The following is a 14,875-nucleotide window of genomic DNA, read 5'->3' as shown; positions in this document are numbered from 1 at the left end:
CATTAAAATTAAGGATTTGTAGTGTTTTCCCCCTGTCTACAGCCATTTACTGAAGCACTTTCGCGAGGGCCTCCAGCAAAATGGTCTGACGCTGTTTTGTATTTTGCGCGGCGCGGATGCGAGGGTAATATGGCTCCAAGGCCTGAACCAGGTTCCAGTAATCGCAGAGGCGGAGAATTTCAGCGAGTTCCCCCAGGCCTGTCACGGTTCTAGTTTCGTTTGCTTCTATCTGTGCTGCTGTTCGCTGCTCGCTCTTTTCTACACGCGCCTGAACGATTTCCTCGGCTGTGCGGCGCGGTGCACTGGGCCCAGCGACAGTGGAAGCGAAGGTCGCGCGAGTTTCCTGTCTGCTCGGTTGGCTGCCCTGCGCCCCGGTATGCGTGACGTCAGCGCGCGCAGCTACCTGCCCGGCCACCTGTGCGGGCCGTCGCGTAGGTGCCGGGGGGGGGAAGTTCGCGTGTGTCGCCTCTGGCGCGGGCGCTCGCGGCGCAACACGGGCTGCCTTCTGCGCTGCCTGCTCGGCTAAAATCTGCTTTCTAGCCTCGACGCGGTTTAAATATACCGGGCACTGCTTCCAGGCCGCGGTATGCCCTGTCGCATTACAGTTCGTGCACACTTTAGGCGCCTCCTCGGGGAGTGTGCACTGATCGCGAGGATGCGGGCCCGCGCATCGGATGCACTTAGGGACCTGACTGCAGTTCCCTGTCGTGTGGCCGAAGTCGCCACATCGCCTACACAGTGGGATGTCTTCCGGCCGGTTGCGGTATTTTTCTACTTTAATACCACTTGTGTAGTATAAAGTCTTAATTGAGTAGATGTCCCGCGCACTCGGGGCGACAGTGACAATAAACGATGATGACGGTTCGTAGGATTCACGGCCCGTATTTCTGTCAGTGAACTTGAAACTTAGTTGTTTGACGAACGTGACCTCGAAACCTAAGGCACGAAGTTCTGTTTTGAGAGCCTCCACTGGAGTGAAGCGACTGAGGTTCTTAATTACTACCTTTTCGCCGCGCTCGCTTGGCTGGGAGAAGGTGTGATGCGGAATGTTGTTGGCTCTGAGCCAATTGACGCCTTTTATTTCGTCGGCCTTTGAGTCAAAAGCGACCTTGACCTCTTGCCTCTTAGAAATTGTTAATCGGTTTTTGATACCGAGCTGCGCGAACACAGGCCCGATATTGCCGACCACTTGAGAATTTTTTATTACAAACGGCACTCGTTTGTAACGCGGGGCTTCGTGCCCTTGAGGTTGTTCGCTGCTGCTCGCGCCTGCATTATTTGATTTTCGGACTCGGCGCTTCTGAACAGTGAAGCCCTCGTCATCCTCACTTTCGCTACCGTTTTCGCTAGAGTTGGGGTCCTGCGCCCCTGAAACTTTTTTTGCATTGCTGCATCCTGGCTCGCTGCCTTCATGAGTGCGTTTAACGGCCGTGCCGCAGTCCATACGCTCCTCCTCCTCTCCTCCCATCGCAGTGGGTTGGCACCCTGCTTTGAAAAAAGCAGGGACCACCGTGGTAGCCCTGTTCGCGGTGTCGCGCGTCGCAGTTACTGTCCGCACTAACGCAGCCTGCCTACCCGACCTGTCACCTTCACACTGGCCACTGACCTGAGCTCCCTATGTAGAGAACCAGGCTAGGCTAAGAGTAGGACGTCCTACTCGTACCAGTGCGCGGTAAAGAGTGTGGTCCGCAACCGGCCGCTGGAAATTACTTTTGTTACACGTCCCTCCGCGGAGCGCGACCAATCACGAGCCGCGGAGCGCTCCGATTGGTCGCGCAACAAGAAGCCAAGAAAACTTTTCACGAAAGAGGCCAGCCGCCTCGCCCACTACAACAAGCGCTCCACCATCACCAGCCGCGAGATACAGACGGCCGTGAGACTGCTGCTGCCCGGGGAGCTGGCCAAGCACGCTGTCAGCGAGGGCACCAAGGCTGTCACCAAATACACCAGCTCCAAGTGAGCAGGTCTGGTGTGCACATGCTTACATAAACGGTCCTTTTCAGGACCAAGAACATGATCATGAAAGGAAATGCTTCTGCTGCTGTTCTACAATTCCCTCAATCCCTATGATAGTAAATGTAAGCTTAACCAAGGCAGAAATATTTTCATTAAAAAAAGTCTTTAAGACGCATGGTTTACTGGCTGAGATATATATATATATATTTTTTTTTTTGCTTACTTCTGTGGTCATTAGTACATTGCTACAAATATATTTATATATATAAAAAAATAAATAAAAAAATCCTTTCTATTTAATTTAGTTAGATCATATATCAATATTAATGGCAAAGACCAGTTGCATCGATTCACTTTGAAAATAATTCCATTTGTGCTAAAACTGGACACAGTAAAAAAAAAAAAAAAAAAAAAAAATATATATATACACACACACACACACACATAATTCGAATTCATATTATGCTTAACTGCGTTTGAATTTGCAATCATGCACAAGATGTTTTGTACTTCGAAGTAAAAACAACATAATGTACTATTTAACTACCCACAGTACAAATGGATCCAAAAAAAAAGTGAATTTTCATGCAGACGAAAATGCTTACATTTATTCTATTTATATTAAGTACCCATTACTAACAGCTTATACTGGGTGGAATACAACAGTTGACATGATTTTACTTATATGGCAATTTAATATTTAACCAAAATTAATGGTAAACTAATATTTTAAAGTGTCATTTATGGCCCCTTACCTTCAGCATGTTTGCTTCCTTGCACACAAACGAGGACAAACACATCACCCAACTGAAAAAAAAAAAAAAATTTCACTTGCATCACAAATAATTTAAAATTTTTCACCACATGAAGTAAATATTTCGCAATAAAAAAAAATATAGCCCTAGGACTCGTGTGCACACCTTTTCTTCCCCACATCGCACACGCAAACAAAACTTCCAAATTATTACAAAATCACTCGATTATTATACATACATAAACACACATGTATTTTCCGAATAAGTGAGAAATGCAGGCCGATGAAAGTCAAATTTCGTTTCGGAAATTAAATCTCGCACAACTACCGACACATAACCAAACTTGCGTACATTTACATAGCATTAACCCTCTAAATAATAAACAAATGAAAGCAGAAAAAACAACATCGCTACCCACCGCGCGCGCTCCTGGCGGCGGGAGTAGGAACTACTTTGCACACAGACCGACATAGCCCCCTGCCAAAAACAGTAAAATAAATAATATATATAAGTCTTTTGGCGGGAAAAAATTTCTCAACCGCCTGGGAGCACCCTAGTGTGTGCCTGTCTTTAGGTTATGTTACTTTTAACTTCATTTTCTACAGGCAGACGCGAGGGTGCTCGCCCATTATTTTTATTTTTTTAAATTCTTTCCTACCTTTGGTGTGCCATGCAAGAATTTATCGTCAAAATGGCGGCCCCGAGTGCAAATTTCTCGTCTGCACTGCTGGCTGGATGATTATGTGATGTTTTGAAGGAGGGTGTTTTTTTTTTTGTTTGGATTTTGTGTGAGGGGGGGAGGGGGCTGGGCTAGCTTTTTTTTTTTTTTAAATTTTCTAAACATTCATCTCTTATGTAACAGTGTTCAGCATTAAAAAATTTAAAAGAAGAGGCACTTACTCATCAATTTCAAAACAGCCTATGAAGAAAAATAAAAAAAATTTAAATTCATTCCAGTTTTATACATTCATGATTTGATCACATGTATAACTTTTCTTTTTTATTACCTTATTTAATTTTATTATTATTACTACTATTGCTGCTACAACCTAGAAGATACCTCAGTGATACTAATACCTGCTGGTAAAGTTAAAGGTTTCACCTTTCTTTCTTTAAACATATCACAATACCTTTCTTGAGTTAAATATTATCTAATGGCTTTAAGAAGTTATGGTAATGTTCATCAGTTATAGAGTGTGGGTTTGTGTGTGTGTGTGAGAGTGTATTTTGAAGAGGGCTTTGGTGGTTGGGATGGTGAGGGTGGTGGGTGTTGTGTGTGGGGAGGGGGGGGGGGGGGGGGAAGTAAAAGAGTGTTCATTACACGATTTCTCCTGTTGTTTGTAACAATCACACCTGGTATAGCTATTTCGAGTGGCAAATACAAACTGCAAAAAAAAAACATCTATATCATTGCCAACGGCCATATCACGATGAACACACCGGTTCTCGTCCGATCTGGTTGTAGTGCGCGCGAAAATCGGTGCCGCGATTTCCGCAATTTTTCGTATATAAAGTGCCGCGAGTGCTATTTTCGGGTGTGATTCGTGTTCCTCAAACACCTGTGCATGCGCACAATTGAAGGTAAGACGCGGCTTTGCCGAAAAACATTATAAACAGTGTTTAAAATATTCGTTAATGTATGTAAACAAACAATCTAGTTCAACCATAGAGCATGACTCTCATAGAAGCAATCTTTCGGGCGGGTGTGTTCCCATATCGACTTCTATTACTGATAAATTAATTGGAGCACCCCATACCTCTTCTGAAAGCAACATGGCGACTTGTATTAATATAAATACAAATAATTTAAATGATATGGATAACTCTAACCAAACCATGTACGAACTGTACTGCCCAGCAATGGGGGTAACTGTTGACAACGATTCTGTTTTCGGACATTTCGGCAACTTATTTCAAGTCGGTGTCCAAGACGACAAGAATATAATGTGTCGCATCCATTTGAGGCCCATTGAACAGGACGATCTGTCTCAACACCCATTTATTATTGCTGATAGAAAAACCTATCAACCCAGATTTTTTCATAAAGACCAAGAAATCCCAGACATTATTTGCGAGGATGATTTTCACAAATATTTCGTGTGCTACCAGGAAGAGCACATGTCTCGATCACCAACCAGCCCCGCTGCTGACCGCCAGAGTCCCCCGGGGGTTCGAACACCGCCACCAGCACAGGGTATCCCCAACATGGAGTGGCAGGAAGTCAGCAGAGGGGGAATCAATAAAAGGTGCTTCGCCCAAATGGACAACAGCCCAAGCAAGGACCGAGCAACAAAAACAAATCGTTACCACACACTGAGCGAGGAAGAGGACGACTTCCAGACAGCGACAGCTCAACCTGATGCACCTGTCAACCCCCCCAACACAGTTACACCCACGCCCACCTCGCACAGTACCACCAAGGCACATAAACCTCCGCCGGGCAAAGCTGGCCCAGCGATACCAGAAAAATTTGCCCCCAACAAGTTCCCGATGCCACCTGTGACGGTGAAAACTGGCATGAACCAGGCGTTCCACCAATACAAGCCGGCTCTCAAACAGTTAATGAAAAATGACTACGCCATCATTGTGACAAAGCACAATGTAAAGATAAAGACTGCCACCATCCCAGACCAGGAAAACCTAATAAAATTCCTTAAAGAAAAGAACTTTGAATGTTTCACACACCCGCGCCCAGACCAAAGGAACTCTCGATTTGTCATCCGAGGACTGGATGTCGACTACGACCAGGACGAGCTTGCTGCCCAAGTACGCTCCCTCGGTCTTGATGTTGCATCAGTGAAACGGATGGACCGGCGTACTCCAACTGGGGAGGACATCCCAGTGCCGCTGTTCCTCATTTCGCTCAATGGAACTGCCCAGCTATCCCCCATCCTCGGCCGCCACTACCTGGACCACATGGAGGTCAGGTTCGAGGCCTACCGAGGACGCCAGGAAATTCAACGCTGCGTGCAATGTCAACGCTGGGACCACTCCATCCACCTCTGCTGGATGAAGCCCAGATGCGTGCGGTGCCCGGGCGCCCACCCTTCCACGGAGTGCCCCAACGTTTCAGATGCCCCACCACACTGCGCCAACTGCGCGGACCATGACCTCCCGGCCAACATGCACATCGCCGCCTCCAAGGACTGCCCAGTCAGGCTGTCCATGCTGAATGCTAAGGTAAACCGCACAGCACAGCCACAACAAAAACTGCCCACCACCACCAGCTTCCCCCCACTTCCTCCCCCAAGAAACACATTCGCAAGCCAACTGAAAACATTCAAAACACAAGCAATAACCACACCAACCCACGACACACCACTGCCACAAGCCACTCAACTCCCAGCTCGCGTCACTCGCGTTCCTTCTAACTCAATGCCTCGTCATGCCAGTTACAATCATCCACCCCCTAAAAATCAACAAGCTAATGCTGAACCCAATGTCCTAAACGAATTTGCCGAATTGATTAAGTTAATTAAAGACCTCAACTTGCTGAAATGGGTTCCCTTTTTACTAGATGCCATCCGGAAATTTAAATCATCGCAGAACCAAGACGAGAAGTGCACAGTGATTTTCTCCGTCCTTAGTGCAATTGCCAATGCCCTCCCTTAAAATCATTATCTGGAATAGCAACAGCATCGCCAACAAGGCAGCCGAGTTCAATCATTTCATTTCACTCCACAAACCAGACCTGGTGTTCTTGGCGGAAACCTGGCTCAGGGCTGGCGTTCCGTTCACGGTGCCGGGATATGTGACGCATCGGGCCGACCGGTTGGGTGGCAAACAGGGGGGCGTGGCTCTTCTTGTGCGCCAAGCTTTGTCGCACCATAGGCGCCAAACGCCTCAATTGCAGCACATGGAAGCGGTAGCAGTTCGGCTGCATACGAACCCCACGCCCTTTACTGCCGTGGCCACTTACATCCCACCAACCACTCCATTCCCGGCAGAGGACCTCACCAGCCTTCGCCGGCTCGACTCACGCATCATACTGGCGGGTGACTTCAATGCCAGGCACAACTCCTGGGGCTGTCTCCGCAACAATTATAAAGGTATCGCCCTCCGCAAATACCTGAAGGAAACCACCTTAGTACTACATGCCCCTGACACGTTCACGTACCACCCACACTCCCATACTGGCAGCCCCAGTGTACTGGACCTGGTGATAGGCACATGCCTACCCAGAGTCAATCCCCTCAAAGTCTGCACCGACCTGACATCAGACCACTACCCTGTCATAGGGACAATTGACACCACAGTCACCCCTACTTCCACAAACACCATCTACGATTTCAAACAAGCTGACTGGAAAATGTATCGAACAGCTATGGACCAGCAGCTAGATCTGCAACATAAAGCCCGCACAAAGGAGGAACTTGACCAACATGTTCTTCACTTTGCTGACACCATTATCACCTCAGCCGCCCTCCATATCCCCAAAGTAAAACCGCACCCACTTGGAATACCACTCCCAGCCCACATCAAGACACTCATCTCGTACCGCAACAGGGCTCGGAGCCGATGGCAGCGTACCCGCCTACAGCCAGACAGGGACGACTACAATGCTCTGTTCCGACGGTGCAGAGTGGCCGTTGCTGAATGGAGGTCGGCGGGCGAAGTCAAAAAGCTCGACGCGCTGTCACTCGCAAATGGTTCGGTCTGGCGCTTCGCGCGCAGTCTCCGCGCCGCCAGGTCATCGATCCCGCCCCTAGAGGTGGACGGTGGCATGGCGGAGTCGGCGACTGACAGGGCGGAGTGCATGGCAAACCACTTTGTGAACTCATTCGCACCAGCACCCATACCACCTCACATCTCCAAGCTCCCCACACACTATCAACCCCCTCCGCCCCCAACGCCAGGCTCCCTCAAGACAGCTACGCCCAGGCAAGTGAGGAAGGAGATAGACCGCGTGCGTCATAACGCCGCTCCAGGCCCGGATGAAGTCACCCCACGCCTCCTCAAATCCATCTCACGCAAAGCACTCATCTACCTCACCAACATAATCAACAGCATTCTCATTTCAGGTCACTTCCCACGTCCATGGCGTGAGGCCACGGTAGTACCCATATTCAAGGGAAAAGGTGCATCCAATCGGCCGGCATCGTACCGTCCCATCGCCCTGCTCTCAGTGATATCAAAGGTAGCGGAGCGCATAGTTCTGGCCAGGCTGGAAGCGGAAGTAGCCCGGCTACAACCGCTGCCTGAATTCCAGTTTGGCTTCCGACGTCACTTATCAACACAACACGCATTAGCTCACGTCACCGACCAAATCACCCTCAGTTTCACACAAAGGACCCATACCGGCATGGTGTTGCTAGACCTGAGTCGTGCATTCGATACTGTCCACCATCACGCCCTAATCCTCAAGCTGGCCTTTCTGGGATTAAACCCTGCTCTTCGCTGCATCCTTCACTCTTTCCTGGAAGCCCGCACGTTCTGCGTACGGGTGGAAGGGTCCACTTCATCCTCTAGAGAGATCACTGCAGGAGTCCCTCAAGGGTCCACGCTCTCTCCCCTATTATTTTCCCTATATTCTCATGACATTCCCAAGCCCCCCGAATGCACGATTGTCATGTACGCGGATGACACCGCGCTGATGGTTAGACACCATGACCCCGTCCTTATTAAAGCCAGGCTGACCGCGGCCATCAACATAGTTAATCATTACTTTATGTCCTGGGGCATTCTCCCTAACCCCGCCAAAACCGAAGCCATTTTCTTCACCAGGCGACGCCCCCGCCTGCCACCCACACTGTTTGTGGGGGGCGCAGTGATAAAATGGAGCGATTCAGTGAAATACCTCGGTGTCACACTGGATCGCACATTGCGCTTCTCCCCGCACTTTTCGTCTGCCACTGCCCGGGCCTATCGCGCTTTTAACTCGATCTCCTCCCTCCTCCGCCCCCACAGCCCCTTGCCTGACCAGGACAGAGTGCGCCTCTTCAAGGCGTACATTGTCCCTATTTTACTGTATTCCTCTGTAATATTTGCCCATGTCCCCGACATCCGATTCCACCAAATAAAAACATGTTTCAATAAGCTACTCAGAGCAACACTCGGGAAATACAGACATGTAACTAACACACAATTACACGACCTTGCAGGCACACTATCACCACGCCAACTAGTCATTAAATACACAGACAAATTTTTCACAAAAGCATCACAACACCCGTCTACACTCATACAGAACATTGGACAACACAACATCACACGACCACACCCACATAAACTAATTACAGACTACCACCCAGGCAGGCCACCCTGACTGGGCAGAAGAAGAAAATCCTCCAACCAGCCACAAAAGTGTACAGTGCTACGGACATCCACCAAAGTGCCGTGCATCGAGACTGCAAATGAACGCCAACCAAAGCGACATAGATTCAAAAGTGCAACTTATGTAATATAGTGTACAATAGTGTAATATATAAGCTGCAAGCATAACTAAACCTACTCCCAAACTGTTCAGTGAAAAATATGTAACTATGTGTATGTAAATATCAATAATAATTTCTCTGTAAATATATTTCAACGTGTATGATCATCAGAAAACATTGAGCCCACAGGCTCCAGAACATTACGGAGGTTTTTTTAAACTTTTCCTCCTAAAAACAATTATTAAATAAATGTAAATGTATATAAGAAGTGTTGTATAATGTCTATAAACTATGGAAAAAGAGCACAATGTGCTGGCGTTCCACTATGTATACCTATGTAAATATCAATGTATGCAAACATCGCAATAAAAAGCTTTTGAATTTGAATTTGTCCGATCACCGAAGTTAAGCATCGTCGAGCGTGGTTAGTACTTAGATGGGTGACCGCTTGGGAACACCACGTGCCGTTGGCACTACTATTTTGCACCCTACAGAAAAAAATTTTTTTTTAAAAATTTCAATTTTAAATTTTTTTTTCCCCCACAATCACCACATTTCCCCCCCCCCCCCCCCCTAACACACACACACACACACACTCACTCTCTATCAATCAATCAATCAATCAATCAATCAATCAATCAATCAATCACTCACTCACTCACCCACCCAGCAGCAGCTGTGAATCTTTGCATGTGTATACCTCATACAAAATTCAAAGTGAAAAAATAAATAGATAAGTGTATATGTATGTATGTATGTATGTATGTATGTATGTATGTATGTATGTATGTATGTATGTATGTATGTATATATGTATATATATATATATATATATATATATATATATATATATATACATATATATATATATAAACACACACACACACACACCTATTTTGAAGTTTCTCTGTTTCAGTGGGCAGTTATGTATAATAATGAGAGATTCAAAAAGACGTTGATAACAATGTCATCAATGCCTGTTTAGTGTGCTCATTTGTTGGATGGTCGGCAGCAATACTAGAGGTGGTACAGCTGTAACCTGTAAAATTGTACCTGCAATGTGTTGTGTATGGAAAAAAATAAAAATTATATCATCTAAATTTTTGTTATCCAACAATAACCTTCCCATCAATGCATGATGTCACAGTAGCCATAGCTCTACTCTTTCTGCCATATAACATTGGGGGAAAAAAAAAAAAAAGGAGCTATTAGAATAATAACAAAAGATAAAAAATCATCTAACTGCAGACCAAAATTCAAAAAACTTAAAGTCCTGACTGCCATAAATGAATACGTTCTAGAAACTTTTTATTCATTCTTAAGAAAAAGAAGAAAAAAAAAATTATTATTTTTTTTTTTTTTTTTTTTTTTTTAGATATTCGCACATAGGTATAACACCAGAAATGCTAGTAAATTGAGGATAGTTGAACATAACACTAGGCGATTTGAAAATGGACTAAATTACTTGGGAGTAAAACTTTACAACTTAATATCACAGAAAATAACTAAAACAATTTACCAGTATTAAAAAAAAAAACAGTAAAAAAAATTCTTCTAGAATATCCTACCTACCCTCTGAAGCTATTCTTTAATTTGATTGATAATAGAGAAATTGAACTGTTAATTTGTTGAATGGACTTGTGATAACAGCTGCTTCATGTTTTGCATAAAGTTAAATTGTGTAACATGTTATGTATTTTTTTTTTTTGAAATTTTTTTTCTTGGTAACTTGCATCATGTAAATATTAATTGTCTGCACATACATGTTCTATATCCCGGAGCCTTGACTCCACGTGGGATCAACAGAACAAAAATACAAAAAAAAAAAAAAAATCCAGCTCACTAATCTAGGTGCATTTTGCTAACAATATTTGGAATATATATATATATTTTTTTTTGTGTAACATGCAAATTCTGTATTATTCTGCACACATTATTTATAATCTTCTATCATTTTCTTAGATAATAACTATTAATTCATAAAATAGATTGTGTGTGCATAACCTCCTGGAAACATTTGCACTTACCTCCTACTTTACTTTTTCATTTAAGCAATCCTATTCGCATGTATACACTTAGGTTGCAGCATCGAAATTGTGTAAAATTCAAAGTGTGTATTGCCTGAAAAAAAAAAAAAAAAAAAAAAGACATACCAAATATTTGCATACAGCGACACACTACATATTTGCACACAGTGGAGTTTTGCGGTAATTAACCTAGCACAATTTACCACACGCAATCACACGCCCGCGATGAGATAACACACTCGCTGTTTTCCTGTTGACCGGCACGAGGAGTAAGAAAAATTGATATTTACACGAGCACACACTCCCACACTAGTCACAACGTCGGTCATCAAGTTGTGTTGAAAATTCCTGTAGCCTCTGTTTTCCCAAATGATTTCACTTAAAATTTCATTTAACAAGACCATAAACAAATTTACAATACTAATTTCTTAAACAAACACTTCAGCGAACAAGTGACTGTCGCATTCATTACAAAGCTTACAACTTAACAGATGTTTCCGATGTGAAATAAAATAAGAAAATGTTTTACAACCAACCTAGAACATTTAGTCAAAACGTTTTTGTCCTGGTTTATGATTATTTTCCGTGACATGAATGTTTCAAAACTAATAAAAATACGAATGCAGCCAAATATAATGAAGTTAGCACATAAAAGACGACTTAAAATATTTCATTTTTCGAGAATTGGCAGAGCAAGAACGCACAGGTCCAACGGAAATTTCTTTAAAGATAAACGACCATCGGACAAAAACACCCCCTCCCCTCATCCTCAAAAATACGTGAATAATATACTTTTTCAATTATATTTTTATCGTTTTTTTTTTTTTTTTTTTAATATACTCATTAAAACTTCAAAATAAGCAGGTACTCGTGTGTTTTTCTCTCTACAATGTACCTGATCTCGGTGCGTAAACCTACATCATTTAGAGATGGAATTAATGTACACATACAAGTAAAATTTTGTTCCATTGTAAAATTGAGAGAAAGAAGGTTTTCCAAACGCATTAAGTATGGAGACTTTAAATAAGATTACGAGCTTATAAATGTTTGCAACGAAATAAAGTGACCATGTATCTGCAATTTCAAAAATATTTTTGCTCTGCTAACCTCACATGCAAGCAAGTAAAAATAACCTCACAACTTACTTACCTCTCTCAATTTCGCAGTACCAAAACATAGAAGGGATAAATAGGATAGTTTTTATTCGAAATCCTGCAAGAGTTTTAATTTTTATTAAAATATTTCTCCAATGTAGCATGTGTGTGGAATACTTCATCAGCAACTTGCATCTGCACCTTGAGTGAATTGAAGGGCAGCCAGTTTTAAAAGCTAAACAGAAACTGCACTCTTGAGAATGCATCAGATCCAAGTGAAATGCTTGTTGTGTGTACAGTTAAAAGTTTTATTATTCACACAATGAAAATGTAAACAAAATTTACTCACAATAATAATCACATCATCCTTGGAGGTGCACGAAGAAAGCCATTCCAGGTGGCACTGAACAAGGTGATTTGCTAGTGCTTCCACAGCAAACAGCCTTCATGAAATTATCTCCACATTTTCAGCATACTATACACTAAAGTATACCTAAGTTAATTTAACCATTTTCAAGTGATTCCAGCACAAATTACGTATTTGATTCCTTGAATAACATCTGCAAATGAAAAGTTCCCTGTTTGGTGTAGCAGTAAATTTAAACAGCTCGCAGTGCAAATTAAACAGTGCAGCTGCCATAAAAAAATTACACTATTAGTGGAACTGCCCATTATGTCATCGTAGACTGCTGACATTTAGAAAACATTGAAAAATCAGTGCTAAAGAAGCCCTACATTACTTTCGCTGTCCAAAGTGCGCTGCTCCCTACGTGAGCAAGGCATCGAGAATTTTCTGAACCGTCCGCAACCAGAAAATTGGGTAACCAGATATTTGCAGAGAGAAAAATTTTATTTTCACTTTGCTCTTGCATTCTGTAGGATCAGTCTCGTCATGGCAGATACCGCAGCAGCGACTGCAGCACCAGCTGTTGCCCCATCACAGGCAGCTTCCCCGAAGAAAGGCAAGGCTGCGTCGAAGAAGCCACGAGCCAAGCCCGCGCACCCGCGCACATCTGAAATGGTGGCCTCTGCGATCAAGAGCCTCAAGGAAAGGGGCGGCTCATCACTGCAAGCCATCAAGAAATACGTCGCCTCTACCTACAAAGTAGATGCGGAAAAGCTGGCACCTTTCATCAAGAAATACTTGAAGGCAGCAGTGGCTAGCGGCGAGCTTGTCCAAACCAAAGGCAAGGGTGCGTCTGGCTCCTTCAAGCTGGCTTCAGGGACCACCGGTGCTCCGGACCAGCCCAAGGCTCCAAGCGGCAAGCGTGGTGCAGCTGCCCCTAAGGAAAAGAAGCGATCCGTAGCCAAGAAGGCAGCGGTGGGCAAGAAACCAGTCAAGAAGACTCCGCCTACAGCAGAAAAGAAAAAAAAGGCAGCAGCTGCAACCCCCAAGCCCAAGAAGGCACCTTCAAAGGCAAAAAAGGTGTCCAAACCTCCCACGAAGAAACCCCGTGCTCCAAAGCCAAAGAAGGTTGCCCCAAAGAGCAAGTCGCCCAAGAAAGCAGCCCCAAAGCGGAAATGAAGATGCCAGCAGGACCGCTGGCACTTTCTGTGGCACTGTACCACCTTATCGGCCCTTCTAAGGGCCAACAATACTAGTCATGAAGGTATCAGTTGTTGCAATCATTGCCTCCTATAGCCACACCTCTGCCGTTAGGTAAAATTCTGGTTAAAAAATTTCTTATGGTATTTGAAGCGGGGGAAATAAATAAATAAATAAAGAAATTTATCAATTACATTGTGTGTATAGTTTAGGTGCAAAATTATTTAAAGTTTTTAAGCAGGAAAACGTCTTACAAACATCTCACTCTTATTTCAGCATATATATATATATATACACATATATACACACACACACACACATATTTTTTTTGTAAGGATTAGGTCTCAGGGTATTAATGGTGAACTTTATGCTGCTGCTGCTGCTGCTGCTGCTGCTGCTGCTGCTGCTGCTGCTGCTGCTGCTGATGGTGCTGCTACTGCAGACAGGCACTGTTTGAAGAGTTTTTATTTCCTATGCAGAATACATTGCATTGTGTGCAAATCTTTTGTGTACAATATAAACAACCACCTCAAAACACAGACACTATAACTGTGTTTTTCCAAATTCTTATTAATGTAATATATTATTGGCTGGGTAAAGGTCAACGACAGCTAATAGGTACAAAAAGCCAGACAACTGTTTTCCTTTCAAATTTGACAGTTATTTTTAGCCCTAATAAGGGCTGTTTTTTTTTTCCCCCTTGCAAAAAAAATGGCAAGGAACTCAAGCACGCTCGCCACGGATACGCCGGGCAAGCTGGATGTCCTTGGGCATGATGGTGACCCTCTTGGCGTGGATGGCGCACAAATTGGTGTCCTCGAAGAGCCCCACCAGGTAAGCCTCGCTGGCCTCCTGCAGCGCCATGACGGCCGAGCTCTGGAAGCGCAAGTCTGTCTTGAAGTCCTGGGCGATCTCTCGCACCAGGCGCTGGAAGGGCAGCTTGCGGATAAGCAGCTCGGTACTTTTCTGGTAGCGCCTGATTTCTCGCAGCGCGACAGTGCCAGGGCGGTAGCGATGTGGCTTCTTCACTCCCCCCGTGGCCGGCGCGCTCTTGCGAGCCGCCTTGGTGGCCAGCTGCTTGCGCGGCGCTTTGCCTCCAGTAGATTTACGAGCCGTCTGCTTC

Source organism: Bacillus rossius, unplaced genomic scaffold (assembly GCF_032445375.1).
Source record: "Bacillus rossius redtenbacheri isolate Brsri unplaced genomic scaffold, Brsri_v3 Brsri_v3_scf65, whole genome shotgun sequence".
NCBI lineage: Eukaryota > Metazoa > Arthropoda > Insecta > Phasmatodea > Bacillidae > Bacillus > Bacillus rossius.
Note: the sequence above shows the minus strand (reverse complement) of the source record.